This window comes from Cebus imitator, unplaced genomic scaffold (assembly GCF_001604975.1).
Source record: "Cebus imitator isolate Cc_AM_T3 unplaced genomic scaffold, Cebus_imitator-1.0 Scaffold450, whole genome shotgun sequence".
NCBI lineage: Eukaryota > Metazoa > Chordata > Mammalia > Primates > Cebidae > Cebus > Cebus imitator.
The window spans coordinates 1,550,834-1,570,187 of record NW_016107765.1 but is presented as its reverse complement, the minus strand read 5'-3'; positions in this window follow the sequence as shown (position 1 = coordinate 1,570,187).

Sequence of the window (19,354 nt, the reverse complement as noted above, 5' to 3'; positions counted from 1 at the left end):
AGCATCAAGGTTTGTGTTGAAGCCTCTCAGTCTGTGGTAATTTGTTATTGCAGCCCCAACTGACCAAGACACTAAAGGCTTGGAGAGGCCAGGCAGGGTCCCGAGGAAGGGTAGGAGGTGGCCAGCAGGTGGTGGCGAGGCCACAGAGTACTGATTCAAAGCGGAGGCAAGAAACTTCACATTGGAGAGCGAGCCCAAAGCCGGGAGGCTGAGGGGAAACTGGGAGAAGTTGGGAAGCCTGGTTGTAGGAAGGTAGCAATGGCCACTTAGATCCAGAGGGCCCCTGATCAGAGGGGAGAAAGGGCCAAGGAGCCACAGCAAGGTACAGCACAGCCACCTGACATGGTACACCTGGGCCGGCGGGGCTGCAGGAGCTGCTTATCCGGGCAGGAGCCGCCATTCAGGACTGACATTGTTCACAGCAGGGCCTGCGGTGGTGATGAAAAGCACGCTATCCTTGAGTTAGTTTTCTTCCTATTTTTACATTATCTGTAGACAATGCACCTCTTACTTCCTGTGCTCAGGCCAGCCCCTCCCACCACCATCGGTAAAAATCAATCAATCAATAAAAATAACCTTTGGAACAGCCAGGTCATCCGGGCAGAGTGTTTGGTTTGGTCGCTGTTTTTTGGGGTGTTTTTTGTTTATTTAAGCCTGGATTCTTTAGTATATATAGGATAACATTCCCTTAAAACAACTTAATGCAATGTCAGCCACACATGCAAGCCATATGGGTAATCTAGTAGCCATATTTTTTAAAAGTGAAAAGAAACAGATGAAACCAATTTTAATATTACTTTATTTCACTTAATATATTAACTAAAAATTAGCACTTCAACATGTAATTCATAGAAACACTATTTATGAGCTATTTTCCTTTGTTTTGTCTTTGAAATCTGAGATGGGTTTTCAACTCAACACCCATCTCCACTCAAGTCTCCGCCCTTCCAGCGCCCAACAGCTGTGTGCAGCCAGTGGCCCTGGGACAGGACAGCACAGCCTGGGCACCTCTAAAATGAGCCCAAATCAAGCTGTGGCCACTCAGACCGCATCTGTCACTCTGAGTCTTTGGTCTGCTTTTTTTGTCATCCAATAGGACCTTCACCGAGTCAGCAGGCACGTGCCATGGAGCCCTAAATATGAAGAGCACTTCGACATGATTCCCAGAGTGGCAACGTCCCCTTACTTGAAAAGCTCAACCCTGGCGGGGTGCGGTGACTCACACATGTAATCCCAGCACTTTGGGAGGCTGAGGCAGGCAGATCACCTGAGGTCGGGAGTTTGAGACCAGCCTGACCAACATGGAGAAATTTCATCTCTACTAAAAATACAAAATTTGCTGGGCATGGTGGCACATGCCTATAATCCCAGCTACTCAGGAGGCTGAGACAGGAGAATCGCTTGAACCCAGGAGGCGGAGGTTGTGGTAAGCTGAGATTGTGCCATGGCACTCCAGCCTAGGCAACAAGAGGGAAACTCCATCTCAAAAAAAAAAGCACAACCCAAACACAGGCGGAGTAGCCGATGCTGAGAGAAGAACTGCTTCCTCCACTTTCATCAGCACCATAATCAAAAGGCATGAGAGGCTGCAGCTGAAGGGAGGGGAGGGAATGGTCAAGGTCAGGGATGATCAGTTGGGACCTCTGTACCCATTGCTCAGTGTGGACATGGGTCTCTCTGCTTTCCTGTTCTCTTTGGTTCCACGGCTCATTTTTAAATCTATGCTGCTTCGTGTCAGTAAGGCAACTGGTCCTAAGGTCAGCCCAGGAAAAAGCATGTTAATGGATCCTCCGAGTTTCTAAAGAACTGAGCAGCATTTTCCTAAGATGGCTCAGGAGCCACCAAAGCCGCTGGGCAGGAAGGCCTGCCAAGTCTTCCTCAGGGCTAGAAGCATGGTTCCACCACACGGACCCTCCACCCTGGCCCGGGGAATCACTTTCCACGGAGCTGGGGTCTGCTGAGCATAGCTCTCCCCTGGGCTGGAGCACCTGTCTGGTGGCCTGCTCTGGTTCAGGAGGAAACGAGCCTGGGGGGTCATTCATCAAAACTCCACACTACCTCCTGGGCACTCAGTTCTTTCTTCTGACCCCCAAAACATATATACACAGGACTCTTCTGCTTTTAGAACTGCTTTGATAACCCCTGCAAGGAAAGACCAGGTTAAAGAAAGCACAAAAGTGGTCAATTTGCAAAGGTCCCCAAATCTTGGCAAGTTCTTTAGTTTGTGACTTCTACCTCGGATGGCAGATGGCAACTTGACAGGACCCAAGGACAGATTTTTGAAATGAAATGTTGCATACTACAGAAAAATCCTGTGCATATAATCTCACCTTTGGCCCCATTGTTGGCTCTATCAGATCCTAACATGTTGATGGATTTGATTCCTGGATTTTAAGAAGGAACAATTGGATTTTAAGAAGTGAACAATTTATGGATTTTAAGAAGTAAATAATTATAGGTAGTACGATATAATAAAGTATAATAAACATAACAGGTTTGTGAGTGCTGCTGTATCCTTCCCCCAATGTCTGTGTGTGCACACATGCACACACAGGCACATATATGCACGTAAACACACACACACACACACGGGCAGTGAGTCTGCCCTCAGATCCCGCCGCTAGCCTGGGAAACTCCTCATTCTGTACAGGCTGTAGAGACCACTGACTATGGGGCTCGTTGGAGGAACTAAAGACGTAAAAAGGAATGTAAGCCATTCACTTCATCCTTAAACTCGGCTACATGCTTTGTGGTGTTTGCCTGCTGTTCCTCAGTAAAAAAGTGAAAGTCACCTTAACCAAGTGTGTGTTCTCACCCACTCCAGTCCTCAACACCAGCCAGCCTTCTGCGGTGTCCTGTATATATCTCCTGCAATTTGCGGCTAGGCCCAGCTTTATCAGTAATTCACATTGTATAACTATGTCTCAATGTACCGGTCTGTCCTCTTTCCAGTGAACATTTAGGTTCTTTCCTTCCCCCCCCACCCCGAACTAAACAAAGCTACAATTATTAACATTGTTACATAATTCTAGCATTTATGGAGGCCAAGGCAGGTGGATCACTTGAGGTCAGGAGTTCGAGAGCAGCCTGGCCAACATGGCAAAACCCTGTCTCTACCAGAAATACAAAAACTAGCCGAGTGTGGTGGTGCACACCTGTGATCTCAGCTACTCTGGAGGCTGTGACAGGAGAATTACCTATACCCAGGAGGCAGAGGTTGCAGTGAACCAAAATGGTGCCACTGCACTCCAGCCTGTGCAACAGAGCAAGACTTCATCTCAAAAAACAAACAAAAAACATTGTTTACCAGTGCTGTTGTGAAACAATTTTGATTTCAGGTGATCCGATGTGATTGCAAGGTGTCTCACTGTGATTTTTATTTGCATTCTTCTGATTTAAGCACAGCTGAGGATTTTTTTTTTAATAGGATCTCACTCTGTCACCCAGGCTGGAGTGCAGTGGCACCATGGTGGCTCACTGCAGCCTCAACCTTCTGGGCTTAGGTGACCTTTCCACCTCAGCCTCTTAAGTAGCTGGAACTCCAGGCACATGCCACCACACCCAGCCAAGTTTTTAAAGAGATGGGGTTTTGCCATGTTTCCCATGCCAGTCTGGAACTCCTGGGCTCAAGCGATTCTCCCGCCTCGGTCTCCCAAAGTGCTGGGATTACAGAGGTGAGCCACTGCACCCGGCCACAGCCACCTGAGGATCCTTTCAAAGGCCATCGATCATCCTGCTTTCTTCTATGAATTGCCTGTCACAGCTTTGATATGGACAGTTTCTTAACATAGGCGTGTCATGCTTGATGTGGTAAAGGGATGGTCCAGTATCTTTCAATGGGAATATCTTCCCAGCAGAATGACCCCAACAAAGAAGGCATTCAGTAAAGGCATAGACCACCTCAAGAGCCAGAGGATTCATTCAGTAGGCACCTGAGCGAGGTGTTCTAACAGAATGGGGCCAATGCTGGCTTCAGTTGCAGGAATCCCTCTGCACAGTCCGTTTTAGGAAACTTTGCAGGTGAAAATGACGTGTTTTCAAAGCAAACACATGCATCACCAGGATGTGCTGATGGACAACTATTTGTATTCGTTTTCTGTGGCAGCCATGACAAATTACCACAAAATTGTGATTTAAAACAATAAAAATGTGTTATCTCACAACTGTGAAACCAGAAGTCCAAAATCAAGGTATTGGCAGGGTCACGCACCCACTAAAAGCAGCGAGGGGAAGCTGCTCTTACCCTTTCCAGCTTCTGGTGGTTGTCGGCCTTCCTTGACTTGTGGCTATGATGCTCTGGTCTCGGCCTCCCTCTTCACGGGAACTTCTTCTCTGTGTGTCTTGTGTACGACACTCACCATTGTGAGATTTTTATGAAGGGAGTGTGTGTGTGTGTGTGTGTGTGTGTGTATGTGAGAGAGAGAGAGAGAGAGGCTGAAGGAAGGGTCAGTATTTTAAGTGATTCATGATCTTTTCGCTGCTCTGCTGTGTGACCTGGGCGTATTAGTTCACCTCTCTGAACCTCCTCTTCTCCACCCTATGGACTGGAGCCAATGACCCCCAGCTCTCAGTGTCAGGAGCATTAATGTGGGTGTGAAAGCACCTAGCATGTGATCATTACCCAAAAAATAACTTTGAATTTTGCTCTTTTAAAGGGAAGATGCTTACAATCTGGGGGAAAGTAAGATTTGGTGCTTAAAATAACGGAACATTTCCATGTACCTGAGGCTGTTCTTAGCACGTCACATGTATTCTATCCTCTTCATGAGAATGCCAGGCCAGATGTGAGTCCAAATGTCGTTTCCCAAGTAGGGTGACCACAGAGACATGACTCTAAGAGACAGACACTATGACAATCCTCATTTTTCAGATGGGGAAACTGAGGCCTAAGGTCGCAGAGCTGCTGCATGTTAGAACTGGGGTTTGAGCAGAGGCAGACCCTGAGCCTTGCTCTAGGCTGTCTCTCTGGAGAAAGACTGTCCTAAGGGAGGAGAAATAAACTCAGTGTGGACTTGAGGCTCAAAGAAAGCTCATTGTCTGGTTGGAGAAACACAGGAAGAAGTTCAGAAAGGCTTCAGGACCCTGGTGGCCATTTACAAAGTGGAGCTGGACAGTCACAGAGGTGGCTGTGAAGTGAGAGCCTTTGAGGTCCCTGCCCATGGACAGAGCAGTCTGCTCTTTCCAGCAGTTTCTACTTTCACACCTCCCTCACCTTCACTGGCCTTTTCAGAGCTGCAGGGACGCAATCCTGATCCCTGACCCCATCCAGCAGGGAGCAGGTGATTCAGCCAGGCCAGATGTCAGAGCCCAAACGTCCTTTCACAAGTAGGGTGACCACAGTTATTGTCCAAACTGAGACACTTTGGTGGGGTGGGGGTTGTAAACATTAAGCCATGATATGAGATGTCATCTTGTACGGTCCCAGCAAGCCAGGTCAGAGAGTCACCTTGTCACTTTAGCAGCAGCTGCCTGAACCTATAGATCATAAACTGCAGTTTGACAGACTGCTCCTGGACACACAATGTGTTCAAGAGGAGTTTGAGACAGTGGGATCCCTGGTGAAGGTGGCCCCAACCAAACAGAATTGGGTGACAAAACAGCCTGGGGAAATCCCGTGCCGGACAGCAGGGAGAGGCGAAGCCACCCGCATGCCCAGACACACTTGCAGTTTCCTCTGTGTTTAGAGTTAACGAAAGGCCAAAGGCAAAGATCCGAGCAGACGCCTCAGAGAAAATACATAGATGGCAAATGAGCAGATGAAAAGGTATTCCACACCATATGGCACCAGGGAAATGCAAATTAAAACAACAATGAGACATACCTACTGGATGCTACACACCTATCAGAATGTCCAAATCCAGGGTACTGATAGCACCAAATGTGGTGGGGACATGGAGCAACAGGAATTCTCATTCACTGCTGGCGGGAAGCAAAATGCACAGACTCTGTGAAAAACCGCTTAGCGGTTTCTTTCAAAACTAAACATCCCCTTACCACTCAATCCAGCAATCATGCTCTTTGGTATTTGTGCAGATGAACTGAAAACCGATGTTCACACAGAAACCTGGGCACAGATGTTTATAGCAGCTGTGTTTATTGTTGACAAAATTTGGAAGTAACCAAGATGTCTTTCAGTAGGTAAATGGATAAAATACAGATACATCCTGGCTGGGCGTGGTGGCTAACATCTGTAATCCCAGCACTTTGTGAGGCCAAGGTGGGCGGATCACTTGAGGTCAGGAGTTCAAGACCAGGCTGGCCAACATGATGAAACCTTGTCTCTACTAAAAATATGAAAATTACCCAGCCGTGATGGGGGGTCCCTGTAATCCCAGCTACTCAGGAGGCTGAGGAAGGAGAATCTCTTGAGCCGGGTAGGCGGAGTTTGCAGTGAGCTGAGATCACGCCATTGCACTCCAGCATGTGTGATAGACTGAGACTGTGTCTCAAAATAAATAAATAAACAGGTACATCCAGACAATGGAATATTATTCAGCACTAAACACAACTGAGTAAAATGGAGAAAATGTAAATGCTTCCAACTACATGGCCTTATGGGAAGGGCAAAACAACGAAGACAGTGAAAAGATCAGTGGTTGGCGGGGACTGGGGGAAAGGATGGATGAACAGGAAGGGCATGGGGGATTTTAGGGCAGAGAAAGTATTCTGTTAAAATGGTGGACACATGTCATTAAATGCTCTCCACACCCCACAGAATGTACAACAGCAAGCATGAACCCTGATGCTAACACTGGGCTTTGGGTGATGATGTCGTGTCCATGGCGGTTCATCAGTTGTCACAAATGAATAACCGATGGGGCATGTGAGTGGTGGGGAGGCTGTGCGTGTGCTCAGGCGGGGGGATGTGGAAACCTCTGTACTTTCCTCTCAGTTTTGCTGGAAACAAACACTTCTCTAAAAAACATCAAGACCAATTCTTTTAAACTACCATCTTAAACAAAAAGAAGAGGCCCCAGGTAAAAGACCTCAACCCAGAACTTTCCACGGAGAAGGGACTTTCTCACTGGTGGAAGGAGGGCACACCGGGTCATTATTTGAGTAATCCCGGCAGGAGACTCTGCCTGGTTTGAGTAATCCAGGCGTCTGCCTCCGCCAAAAGACCACCTCAGGTGAAAACATCTTTGCGGTTGTTTTTCGTCTTTTCACCCAATAGGTCTTTGGGGGGTTGTGGCATGTCCCATGTAACACTGAACTCTCAGTTCCCCTTTTTCGTTCTCCCCAGGGAGACAAGGCGCCCTGCGGGGAGAGTGGCCACCTGCACCAGGTGTGAGAGGAGCTGCACCTGGGCCGAGCCCTGCATCCTGGACCTGTCTCTGAATCCAGCGTCCCTGCAGGAAGCCCTGCCTGCAGAAGGTGTGAGAAGCAGCCTCCCTGTGAAAGTGCTTGTGTGTCCCCGAGGGGAGAAGTTGGGGCACTGGTTCCTGTCATCGGGTGCAGCACAGAGCAGGGCCCCAGGACGTGAGGTGCAGACAGGAGCACAGAGAGGGTGGGCGCTACTGGGGTGCACAGGCAGCTTGAGGAGGATGGAGATGGCAAACTTCCTGTCATCATGCTAGGGCCATGTTTAGGGCCACGTTTAGGGCCGGAGGACCAGCAGGTCCCCAAAGCCTCCAGTGCTTCCAGAGGCCAGTGGCGAGCAGCGTCCAGGGACCCCACAGCCACCACTGAGACCCACCTGCTCGTCCTCCAGCTGGATGCCTACTGGCGGCCACACTCCAGGTCTCCGGGCCCTGCCTGGGACACGTGTTGGAGCTTCTCTCCCAAGCAGGAGCTATCTGCGTGCCCTCGGCATCCCACAGGTTTGCTTTGTCTCTGAGGGAATAATTAAGGAGTGTTAGTATGATATCAGAAAATTGCTAATTATGGCAAAGAGCTAACACAGCGATCTGGGAACTTGTGGAGCTCTAGTTAGTGATGACAGAAGAGGAAAATATTTGACTGTTTTGTGCTGCACCCAGGTTCTCAGGAGGCGGCGAGAGACGAGACTTGGCACCATGCCACGCTCAGAGCCCCTGGTCCCAGAGACGCTGCTTTCCCTGTGGGAGTTTGGAGCAGAGGCGGTCAGCTGGGAAGCTCAGGATGGAGTGAAGAAGGAGGGCGACTTGGGGTGCTTGGGTTGCAGAGATCTAACACCCCAAGAGGGGCTGGCTGTGGCCTGTGCCCAAACTCACACACTCTGTCATGCTCACACACATGTACACACACACATTTCCACACTCACGCACACACTTACACGCCCAGGCTTACACACCACACTCACACGGCTTAGTCACACACACATTAACACACATACACACTCAGATTTACACATCCACATGCACAGTTATGCGCCACACACACACTCTCCAAATTCACAGACCACTATCACACACATTTCACACACACACACACAATCACTCACATACACACTCTCACACATGGACACACTGACACACTCTCATTACACACATTCGCCTGTCCTCCTGCGCACACATACACACACACACACACACACACACACACACACTTCAAGCCAAATTAGAGCTCTTTTCTTGGTCCCACAAAGAAAATGGTAACCTCAGCATCTTGGTCTCCATCAGAACTGGGAGCAGGATCCCATCCAGTCACAAGAGGGAAAATGAGGAAATGGGTCCTCCCTGTCCTCAGATTCTGGAGAACAAAGCTATACATGAGGCAGCTCTAATGCCTCTCACACACGAACAGGAGGGATCAAAACAGAGAAGCGGTTCCTCCCGATGTGTGGCGCTGGCAGAGACCAGTTCTGCCATGTGCCAAGCACCACCTCGCCCCTTGATGATAGAAAATGGTTGCATGTCTTGTTTCCTGGCCCCTATCTCTGTATTGGTACAGAGTAAAGACTTGAGCCTCCCTTCCAAAGACAGGAGTCCTGCTGAGCTCACCCGCCAGCGGACGGATGAAGCCTCGCCATCTGCTGACCACGTTGCCCAGGGCCCATTGAGCCTCAATTTCTGAAGAGGGTCTGCTCGGAATTCCCTGTGTCTGTGCTCTGCCCAGCTGTCGGGACCCCCGTAGCCTCTGTCTGACAGCAGGGCTGGATGACTGGCCACCTCTTGACTGTGCCAGCACCTCTACTGCCATGTTCTGCCTGGGGGACGGGAGTTCCTTCAGCCCTGGCAGAGGGGGCTACCCCTAGGATCTGTCCCACCCCAAAGTTTGGAATCCTCCCAGTCTACGGGGGTCGGCCCACATGACCATCAGCCTCCTGAAACATCAAGGCCTTTCATTTAGAGAGCTCAGGGAAGGATATGACCAGAGAAATGGCCAGCAAGGCTGAGATGAGGGAGCCGCTCTGGGATACAACCTAAATTAGTTTTGAGCCCCCTGCAAATCTTTGCTTCGTCCTTCCCTCAGTTAACTGAAAACCCAACAGCAATTCAGTTCAATTCAGAAGCTGAACACTGAGCCCCGCACTGTATAAATGCCTGGGACCAGCAGTGAGTAAAAGACTGAAAAACATGGACTTTGCCCTGTGGGATTTATGGTCTATGGGGAAGATGGATATTAAACAAACGTCAAAGTATGAAAGACCTATGTGTGTGTCAGGGGGTGGGTATTAGAGCTCTATAGAAGCACATACAAAACGGAGAAATCATCCTAGTCTAGTGGCTCAGGAAAGACCCTCCTAGGAAAATGGCATTTAATATGAAACTCAAAGTATGAAACAGTGCTTAGCCAGAGAGACAGGGTATATGGCTTGAAGATGGTCACAAGACACGCATTAAAGGTCACAATTCTTTGCTCCTCCTTTCTCTGAAAGATAGAGTTGGATTCCTCTTCCCCGGACTCTGGCCTGGCCCTAGTCCTGCCCGTAGAATGTGGTAGAAGCAACTTTCCTGGTCTTCTGAGGTTAGGTCATAAGAAGCCTTAAGCTTCTGCCCAGACCTTTCAGAAAGCATGCCTGGGGGAAGCCAGAGGCCGAGTAAGGAGTACAGCTATCGGAGACCGCCATACTGTGAGGAAGCCCAAGCTGGCCTCATGGAAAGGCAGCACGGAGAGAGGGATACCCAACCAGTCTCCTGCTGTTCCTGCCACCCCAGCAGAACCCAGGCAAGCCAGTAAGGAAGGCTTTGATGGTACCAACCCCAGCCATCCTCTGACTGTAACTGCAGGAAAAGCCCTGAGTGGGAACCACCTATATAAGCCCAGTCAACCACCAGAATTGTAAGAAATAATAAGTTATGCTTTAAACCACTGAGTTTTAGAATGATTTCTTCTACCGCTGTAGATAACTGGATAAAGGAGTGGAAAAGAATTCCAAATGGAGGAACAGCATGTGCAAAGGCCAGGACTGCACCTGCACCCGCACCCTCAGACCTCCTTCAGAGAATACGGCTTTTAAACCATCTTCGAACCAGCTCAAGACCAGCTGCAGTATCTCACCCTGAGGCATAGGACAGACAGAGAGAGGTTTGTTTTTTTGTTTGTTTGAGATGGACTCTTGTCCTGTCACCCAGGCTGGAATGCAGTGTTGTGATCTTGGCTCACTGCAACCTCTGCCTCCCAGGTTCAAGCAATTTTCCTGCCTCAGCCTCCCGAGTAGCTGGAACTACAGGCGTGTGCTACTGTGCCTGGCTAATTTTTTTTTTTTTGAGCATTTTATCATAGGTTTGTTGTCCATTTGTCTGTCTTCTTTTGAAAGTATCTGTTCACATTGTTTTCCCACTTATTTATTGTTTTTTTTGGCTTTTGTTTGTTTGATTGATTTTTTCATTTTTATTTTTATTTTTATTTTTTTGGTATTTTTAGTAGAGACAGGGTTTCACCCTCACTAAAATGTGAAGACCTTCCTTTTAGAGAGCTCAAGGAAGGCTATGACCAGAGAAATGAACAGCAAGGCTGAGATGAGGGAGCCACACTGGGTTACAGCCTAAATTCGTTTTTGACCCCCCTGCAAATCCTTCCTTGTTCCTTCCCTCAGTTAACTGACAACCCAATAGCAGTTCAGTTCAAGCTAGCCTCATGGAAAGGCAGCAGGGAGAGAAGGATACCCAACCAGTCCCCTGCTGTTCCTGCCACCTCAGCAGAGCCCAGGCAAGTGGGTAAGGAAGCCTTTGATGGTTCCAATCCCAGCCACCATCTGACTGTAACTATGTGAGAAGCCCTGAGTGGGAACCACCTTTATCCGTTCATCTATAGTGGTGTAACAAATCATTCTAAAACTCAGTGGTGTAAAGCAATAACTTATTATTATTTCTCATAATTCTGTTGGTTGACTGGGCTTATATAGGTGTTTCCCACTCAGGGCTTCTTACACAGTTACAGTCAGATGTTGGCCAGGCTGGTCTTGAACTCCTGACCTCAAGTGATCTGCCTGTCTCAGCCTCCCAAAGTGTTGGGATTATAGGTGTGACCTACCCTGCCTGACCCAGAGATAGATTTTTACTCCATCCACAGAGGGACCGGGGAGGAGAGTGATTCATCAACCTTTTGAAATGATCTTTAAGTTAGCTTGGAGATCGGTGCATTAAACCTCTCCTGGAGAGAGGATCTATCAGATTTTAAAAAATGACTGAGATCACTTGAGGAACCAGAGATTCACAATTGTGTTTTCTAAGACAGCCTTAATTATTCTGGGGAACTAAGAAGACATGCACCTAGCTGGGTACAATGTAGGTTCCCCAAAAGAAGAACCGAGCAAGGTCATAAGATTTGAGTTAAGAAATAAGATTTCCTACTTACTCTATGTTGATTTAGTTCAGAAAAGCAATGTAGATTGCTCAAAATAGAACCAAAGTCGTAAGATTTAAGAAATAGAGATTACTTACTTATTCTATGCTGATTTAGTTGAGAAAAATAAACATTTCCTTTTTGAGGTCTAAGAGTGTGTGGGACTGGGAAACATTTGGTAAGACTGTGAAGAAAAGAACTGAAAACAGAGGTCCAGAAAGAGCGGACAGTGCGCAGGGCCTGCCGGACTCTGCTTGTGTGCAGATGGTCCCTGGGCCTCGTGGGTGAAGGGCCCTGGCCCGGCTGGAGCCTGTCCAGGGCTGAAGGTGTGAGGTTGGGGTCTCCCAGTCCTCCTCAAGCCGATGAATGAAGGCAGGGACAGAGGGCAGGGCAGACCCTGTCCTGATAGGCATGTTCTGTCTCTGGAACACCCACACCTGTGTCTCTCTGCATGTTTAGACCGCCTCTGCCTCCAGGTGGCACTCTGAGGCCACATCCTGCTTCTCCTGCTTTGTAACAGCCAGGCCGCCCACTCTGGCCTTCAGCATCTTCCAGAGCCCAAGCCAGGCCTGTCCTGTGGGGGTCAGGAAACCCCACACGGTGCTTTCCAGAAGTGGGGGAGACAGTAGCATAGCCTCCTGCCTCCTCTGGGTCTTGGTATCAGGGTTTCTCTATTCTTGAAGAAACAGAATTCACATCCTACCTTCTTCAGCCCCCGAAACTGGAGTGCTTGTGAGAGGTCCAGGTCAGCACAGCGTTTCCTCTCTTCACCCCACCTGGTTTCCAGTGTCCAGGTGAAGGCTGTCTCCAGAGCCGGAACGCAGGAAGCCGCCTGGAGGGATTTCCCCACTCTCGTTCCCCTCCACCGCCACCTCACATTCTTTCCATCAGGCCTCGTTCGCCGGTCCCTGAGGTCTGAGCACACAACACACACCTCCGACAGCTGCCTCGTCTCCTGGGCAGCCCACACCGCATCAGCCAGGAGGTGGCCGGCCGTGCCTCCCCGGTGCAGCCCCACGGAGGGAATGCGAGTGCAAGAAGCAAGCGGACAGCTGTTCCTGCTCTGAGAGGAGGCCCTTTTCAGCTCGCGCCCAGTCAGCAGGTGACTCTTCTCTACAAAGAGGCAGGAGATGAACCTCCTCTCTAGCTTTGGCAGTGGAGGCCGTGAGACCCATGGCGACAGGCCAGAGCTGTGCAGGCTGAGGGGGCACCAGCTCAGGGATTCCGAACGGAGGAAGGTACTTTCCAGAGAGTACTGCTGGAGTCCAAGCCTTCTCCTCAGTCCCGCCACTAAAACCCCTGCGGCTCAGCCTAAACGCCATCCTAGAAATGACAGCCCAGCACAAGCTTCGCAGGATAAGCAAAATCTAGAGAAGAGAAAAAGCAGACCCGGGTAACAAGAAACACAGGTCAACTGGACCAGCTCAGAGCAGACACAGCGCCTTTTCCATGTGCAGTGAATGACGTTCTCATGTTTGCTAGTGTGAGGAATCTAATCTCAGAATCATTCTGTGTTACTGCAGCTGACTTTACATTGTTATGCCGAAGTCAACTGGATGACAAATGGTCTTCTGTCTTCATTCTAGAGCAAGGACTAACTATTCCTTTCATGGTCTTTATGGAAACTCATGTTAATTAAAACTCTTCTGGGGTTCATCATGAATATATTTCTAGTTTGGGCAACTAGAGAAGCCAAATGAAGCAGCTGCCATGCTTACGGCGCACTGCTCTGAGAAGTCACATTCCTGCCTGGTTCTCTACGAGCTATGGGCGTGTAGCAGAAGACACGTGGAAACACCCTGCCTCAGCCTGATTTCCCCTAAAGTACATCCCGAGACAAGGGCTGATGGGATTGAGGCTTATTCAGGGATGCAATCCCCAACAATAGGAGAGGGGAGCAGGAGAGGGGGCAGGAAGGAGAGGCATTATGGAATTGGGCACCACAATGCATCATGAGATGCTTTCAAGAATCTTCTGAACCCACCAGTTGAGAAACCAAGGAGCACACTGGCTCCCCACTCATCCGTCCAATTCCTCCTCCCGGGGTATGAACTCTCCTGCACTCCCAGGTGACAGGATGTGAATTGCTTTCAGGCACCCCACACCTGGGCATCACAGGGAGGTCCTGAGGCAGGGCACTGTTAGCTCTTCACTTCGGGGTGAAGTTGGTTGCCACCAGTTGAGACCTGCAGCAGTGATGAGGCTGCAGGAGCTGGGGTGAGTCACAAGAGATGTTATCCACACAAGCGTGGACCACCGTGGGGAAGGGGTCAGTGTTCAGACCACAGTTCTCCATAGGAAGAGTGTTATAAATAAACAATGACTAGCGTAACTTATAGTTGAGTCCACAAGCAACTTGATCCCCCTTCTGAATAAATTGCCCTGGGAAAAACAACAAGGCTCTTGAGAAGAAAGTCAACGGAAAAGCGATCGTTTGGAGTAGCATAGTGTGTTTAATGTTCATCGTGGATGCTGGCACTTGAGGAAAGCACGCTTCCTTGGAGACATGGAATGAGGTCGTTAGAGACAGCACTGAGACTGGAAGGTGCTTCTAGGTATCTTCCAGAGCTTTAGAAATGGAAGGCCTCCCCCGCAAAACACGGGCGTTTGCTTTTCCTCAATGCACTCTGATCACCAACACCACACCCATGGCGTTCGCCCCTAATTTTGGTGAGTAGTTAGCTCTCAAACAGAAGGAAGAGAGGGATTGAAATGGACAGAGATTTTCCTGGAGTTCCAAGAGAATGAGAAGGAGGAAGAGATTAGAGAATAAAGATGGGCGTGTGTGAGGGAGGATGCCCACAGTGAGATGAACTAGCTCTGCACATCACTCACTGTTCACTAAGGACGAAAGGGCCATGGTGCAGGGTGGGAGGTGCATGGCACAGACTGGCTCCTCTCAGAAGAACGGGCGGAGTGAGGAGGAAGCCAGCCATCAGGAGTTGGTAGAAGGGGACACCGTTGACCGCAAGAGCTGGGTTGCTGCTGCTGATGGGGCTGGCATGGCGCAGGGCCGAGGACCAGGACAGTGATTGTTTGTGTGAATGGAAAACATGTTGTCTCTTAGGGAGGTGGTGCTAGGCGTGCGAACTCCAATGGCTAGTTTGCATTTTTTAAAATGTTATGTTAGTAATATGTAACTGCAATGGCGTAAAGGCTGTGGTCTTCCGTGGAGTCCAGATTCTATCACTGAACGGTTCTTGCAGGTAAAGATTTATATAAAATGCTCGGAGGAGGCTGTAATAGATTTTGAGACATATTTCATAATATTTTCTAGCATGCCACTTGATGTCACAGGCAGATTTATGAAAAGGCAGTATTTATTATACAATATTCATGTTTTATTAAATCCGATTACATTGCAGGAAAGAGAGCTGTGACGGCAGCCTCCAGGCTGAGCTGGGGCCCAGTTCCCCGCCCCTACCTGACGCCTGGAGGGGACCCAGATGTGGCACCGTGGACCCTCAGCTCTGTCAATGCCTCCCTCAGATAACCTGGGTAGGGGGGCATCCCTTGCCTCTTCTCACTCTCACTCTGTAGGAAAAGAACTGCACTTGCCCCTCTTCCCACCTGGACAGGCAGGCAGCAGCCAGAGCAGAGTATTAATAACACACGGGGAGACAGAGGACCTCTCTCTTATCTGCGGGAGAAAGGAGCCTGGCTGCCTAACCAGACTGCAGCCCGAAGCTTCTCTAAGGAGCCACGCAATGCGGAATTCATCTCTGGGTCTCAGTGCTCCCGGCTCCCCAGCCAACCTGCCCTCCTTGGAAACCTGAGAAGATTCACTTCAAACAGGGGCCCCTGGGCCAAGAGTCAAATTGGCCTGGTTCCCCTCTGATCTCTGGGAGTCTGTGAGCAGGGGGTCCCGGCAGCTGGAGTAACTCGACCCCTGCACAACCCAAGTTCTTTTCTTTTCCTGGACAAGATTTATGCGGCAGGGTTTAGTCTTACCGTAGATAGACATTCCCAGGAGAGGCCCCCTCAGTCCCTGCCAGCTAACTGGAAGATGGGCTTTTAGATAAAGTTGGGTTGATACCCAAGGAAAAGAGAATTTTTGTGAGATTGAGGAACCACTTTGCACCACCTGATGGACCGTGCTGACCCTTGGAGGGGAGGAGAAGGAGGAAAAGAAAGGCCTTTGTCAGCTGTGACAGTGTGAAGTAGTCAAGGCCTGGGCCCGGGAGATAAGAAAAAAGCAGATTCGAGCCCCCGCTGCCTTGTGTCCTGCTTGTGTGACCTTTGGCACTGACATCCTGTGTCTCCGTTTTCTTACCTGTGTAACAAGGAGGATAACAGCCTCGTAGGGTTGTTGTGAAATAATGAATATTAAGCACAGCCCTGGCACAGAGAAAGAAGTCAATAACTGTCAGCCGTTATTGAGAGGTCATTTCGTTAATTCATTTAAGCCACGGAGCCGATGGCTTTGCTGTTGTTTGATACAGGTCATTACTGACCAGTGGACAGTGTCCCCATACAGAGGGGTGTCGCCCAGGAAATGATGGAGGAACAGAGAAGCAGGCCCCGGCTGTGATCAGGCCCCACCCAATGCTAGGTCCACATTGGCCAATGCTTGACCGCTAAGGATGTGAGAGTTAGGAGGGTGTGCTAAGTGACCTGAAATAATGATACATACTGTGCACAAAGCATCCATGTGTTTAGGGCTGCAGACATTTTCCACAGGAGGGCCGTGCATGCTGTGGGTGCATCTCTGCACTTTTCCACCGCAGGATCCCAGAATGTGCTCAAGCTGCAGCGAATGCCCTTTTATTTACCTGGCGATGTCAGCTCCAGACAGCCTGTGCGCCTGCCTGCTGATCTGAATCCTAATCAGCTCCTCATGTCTCCCTCTCTTTAAGGTGCCAGGACACTAATCACATTCCCAGGGAGGGGCTGCAGCTTTGCCAGCATCTGCAGTGGATGCAGGAGGGGCCTCATTCAGCCTTTAGGCAGTGGCCAGGGAGAAAAAGGATTTTTTTACTTCAACAATTTCAATTAAAAAACAAAGCAGAGTAAGTACTGCATCTGCTGGCCATGCTGGAGTGACATTTGTATTTTTTAAACCACTACTCAAAATTACTTTCTATGCAACCTCCATTTTAGTTTGTCTTTAAAGTTGCCCTCTTCTATTGATACATAACTGTGCCCCCAAGAAATTGTAACAACAGTCCTACACCCCACTCTAGGTTTCCCATACACACTCTTGCTAGTTGTACTGGAGGAAGCTCTTTTCCATACAGACGCCCCGAGAAAGGACCTGGACTGTCACAAGAAGGGTTTTAATGTCCTTGGAATTGGATCCAGCCCTTCTTTCACTGGGTGTATATGTGCTCCAGGCACAACTGGGTGGAAGAGGCCCTGCCCTCAGGCACTTCCACTCCAAGCAATATTCTAGATGGCTTCAGCCTCTCCTGCTGCCCCGAGGTCCCATTGGTCAGCTCTCCCTGTTGGACACCCACCCACTTCCCCAGCAGATAGTTCTGGGGTGCATCATAAGAAAGGAGGTGACACATCTAGTGAGGATGTTGGTGGAGGGAGGCCCACAGCTCCGGGACGCTCATCCCCGCAGTGGACGTCTGCCCTGCGCTGCGCCTGTCACCAGACTGTAGATAATGGCTGCAGGGACTCCTGGGGAGGTTTCCCTTCCCACCGCTACATTTATTCCATCAGAGTTTTTTTGTTTTTTGTTTCTTGTGTGTGTGGATTTTTTTGACCTAAGTCTAATGGGTGCAGTCATTATGTCAGAGTGAATGTTATCATTTTAGTAAAAAGCAGTAAACTAAAAAAGACAGTCTGTATGACAGCTTTCCTCTCTGTCCAGGGCTGATTTTTAGGAGAGGCCCCACAAGACCTGACTGTTTATAGTTGTCATCAACCCAGACCTTCCAGGCCCCAGAGAACAAATACAAAACTGACCTGTGGAATTTTGCCTCCCATAATCTTAAGTGAAGCTGTGATGTTCACAAATCTAGACTACATTTACCTAGAGAGGGAAGATAGCTCTGCGTTCCTTTCCTCCTAGGAGTTGCTTGTCTATCTGGTGGGACTCCTCACCATCGAGTGCTGAACGCAGTAATGGGAGGGGAGTGTGTGTTTGTTGAATGAATGAATGAATGAATGATATATTCAGCATGTGTGTGTGCGACACACTGTACCATGTTAGTGCTGCACGAAGCAAATTAAACATGAGCCTCACCTTTGTGAGCTCATGTCCTTCTCACCGCCTGCTGGCTGCTGGGTGACATGAGAAAACATACAAAAAGGAATTCGTGTTTATACTTCCACCCAGCAAAATGCATATCTGATTACAGAAAAATCAGAAATGTCTGTAGACAGAACTAGAGTGCAGAGTTTTATCACGCCATCAAAGTAAACCATGTTTTGCCAAATTGTCACAAAATTGTGCATGTTCTCATGGCCCTAATTTGGAATATGTTCCTTAAACAAAGACCATCTTTGTTTGATTCCATTTGTTTTGAAGCCCATATTCTACGGATACATTCTTTCCCAGTATGATACAAAAATGTAAGAATGCTAAGTGGAAAAATTAGATCATTTTGTCAGATGCATAGATTTTCCAATGGCAATTCTATAGAAGGCTAAAACATGGTTACATGTAATCAATATGCATTCAGTCTAATTATCATCTAATAGTTTCTGACCTTGTGCTTTGAGTGTCATCTCCCTAAGTTGCTTGTTTGTGTGCTTATTTGAAATCTGTCAGTAAAGACAAATATTTCCCACAGGACACACAACACTCTTCTCCATAGATGGTTCTTGGTAGGTTTCCCAAGAAGTGAGGGAAATGTCACAGAAAACCCATGGTGATTTTGAGCTGAAATCACTAACTCTGCCTTTGCTGTACCTTTGCTGTATTATAATGTGTAATAACTAGAAATAATTCGAGAAAGGCTGAAGCCATCTAGAATCTTGCCCTAACAGTTCTCTTACACCTGAGAACTGTTTTCCACAGCAAAGGTTTCTCTTAGAAAGACTTTGAAAATGAGCTATTGCATTCATTTGCTAAGGCTGCCATTAGAAAGTACCACAAACTGAGCAATGTAAACTACAGAGAGGTGTTCTCTCACAGCTCTGCAGGCTGGAAGCCCAAGACCAAGGTGTCAGCAGGTGTGTGCTTCTGAGGGTTGTGATGGAGAGTCTGCTCCACGCCCTTCTCTTTGGCTTGTAGGTAGTTTCCTTCATGTTCACACGGTGTTCCCTCTGTATGTGGATCTGTGTCCAAATTTCCCCTTTTTATAAAGTCATATGGGCTAGGGATCCATCCTAATCCAGTGTGATCTCAATGGCTCTATTTCCAAATATGGTCACATTCTGAGGTACAGGGGTTAGGACTTCAACCTGTGGATTCTGGGGACCACACTTCAACTCATAACAGCTGTGGTGAGAGCTGATTCTGATACATTATTTGAGAGACTGAGGAAGGCCTCTCATTCTCCCCTCTCTCCTCTCCTCCCTGCCCCTCCCAAGTCTTTCCCTACCTTTCACCCACCAACATCTGAAAACCCTGAGAGACGTGTCCCTTTGCGTCTTAATGTTGGCTTGTCTCTGAGGATCTCACCCGGATTGCAGTCATGCCCAGGCGAGGCAGTGGGAAGCCATTTCCAGTGAGCTCCCGACCGCGTGGCTC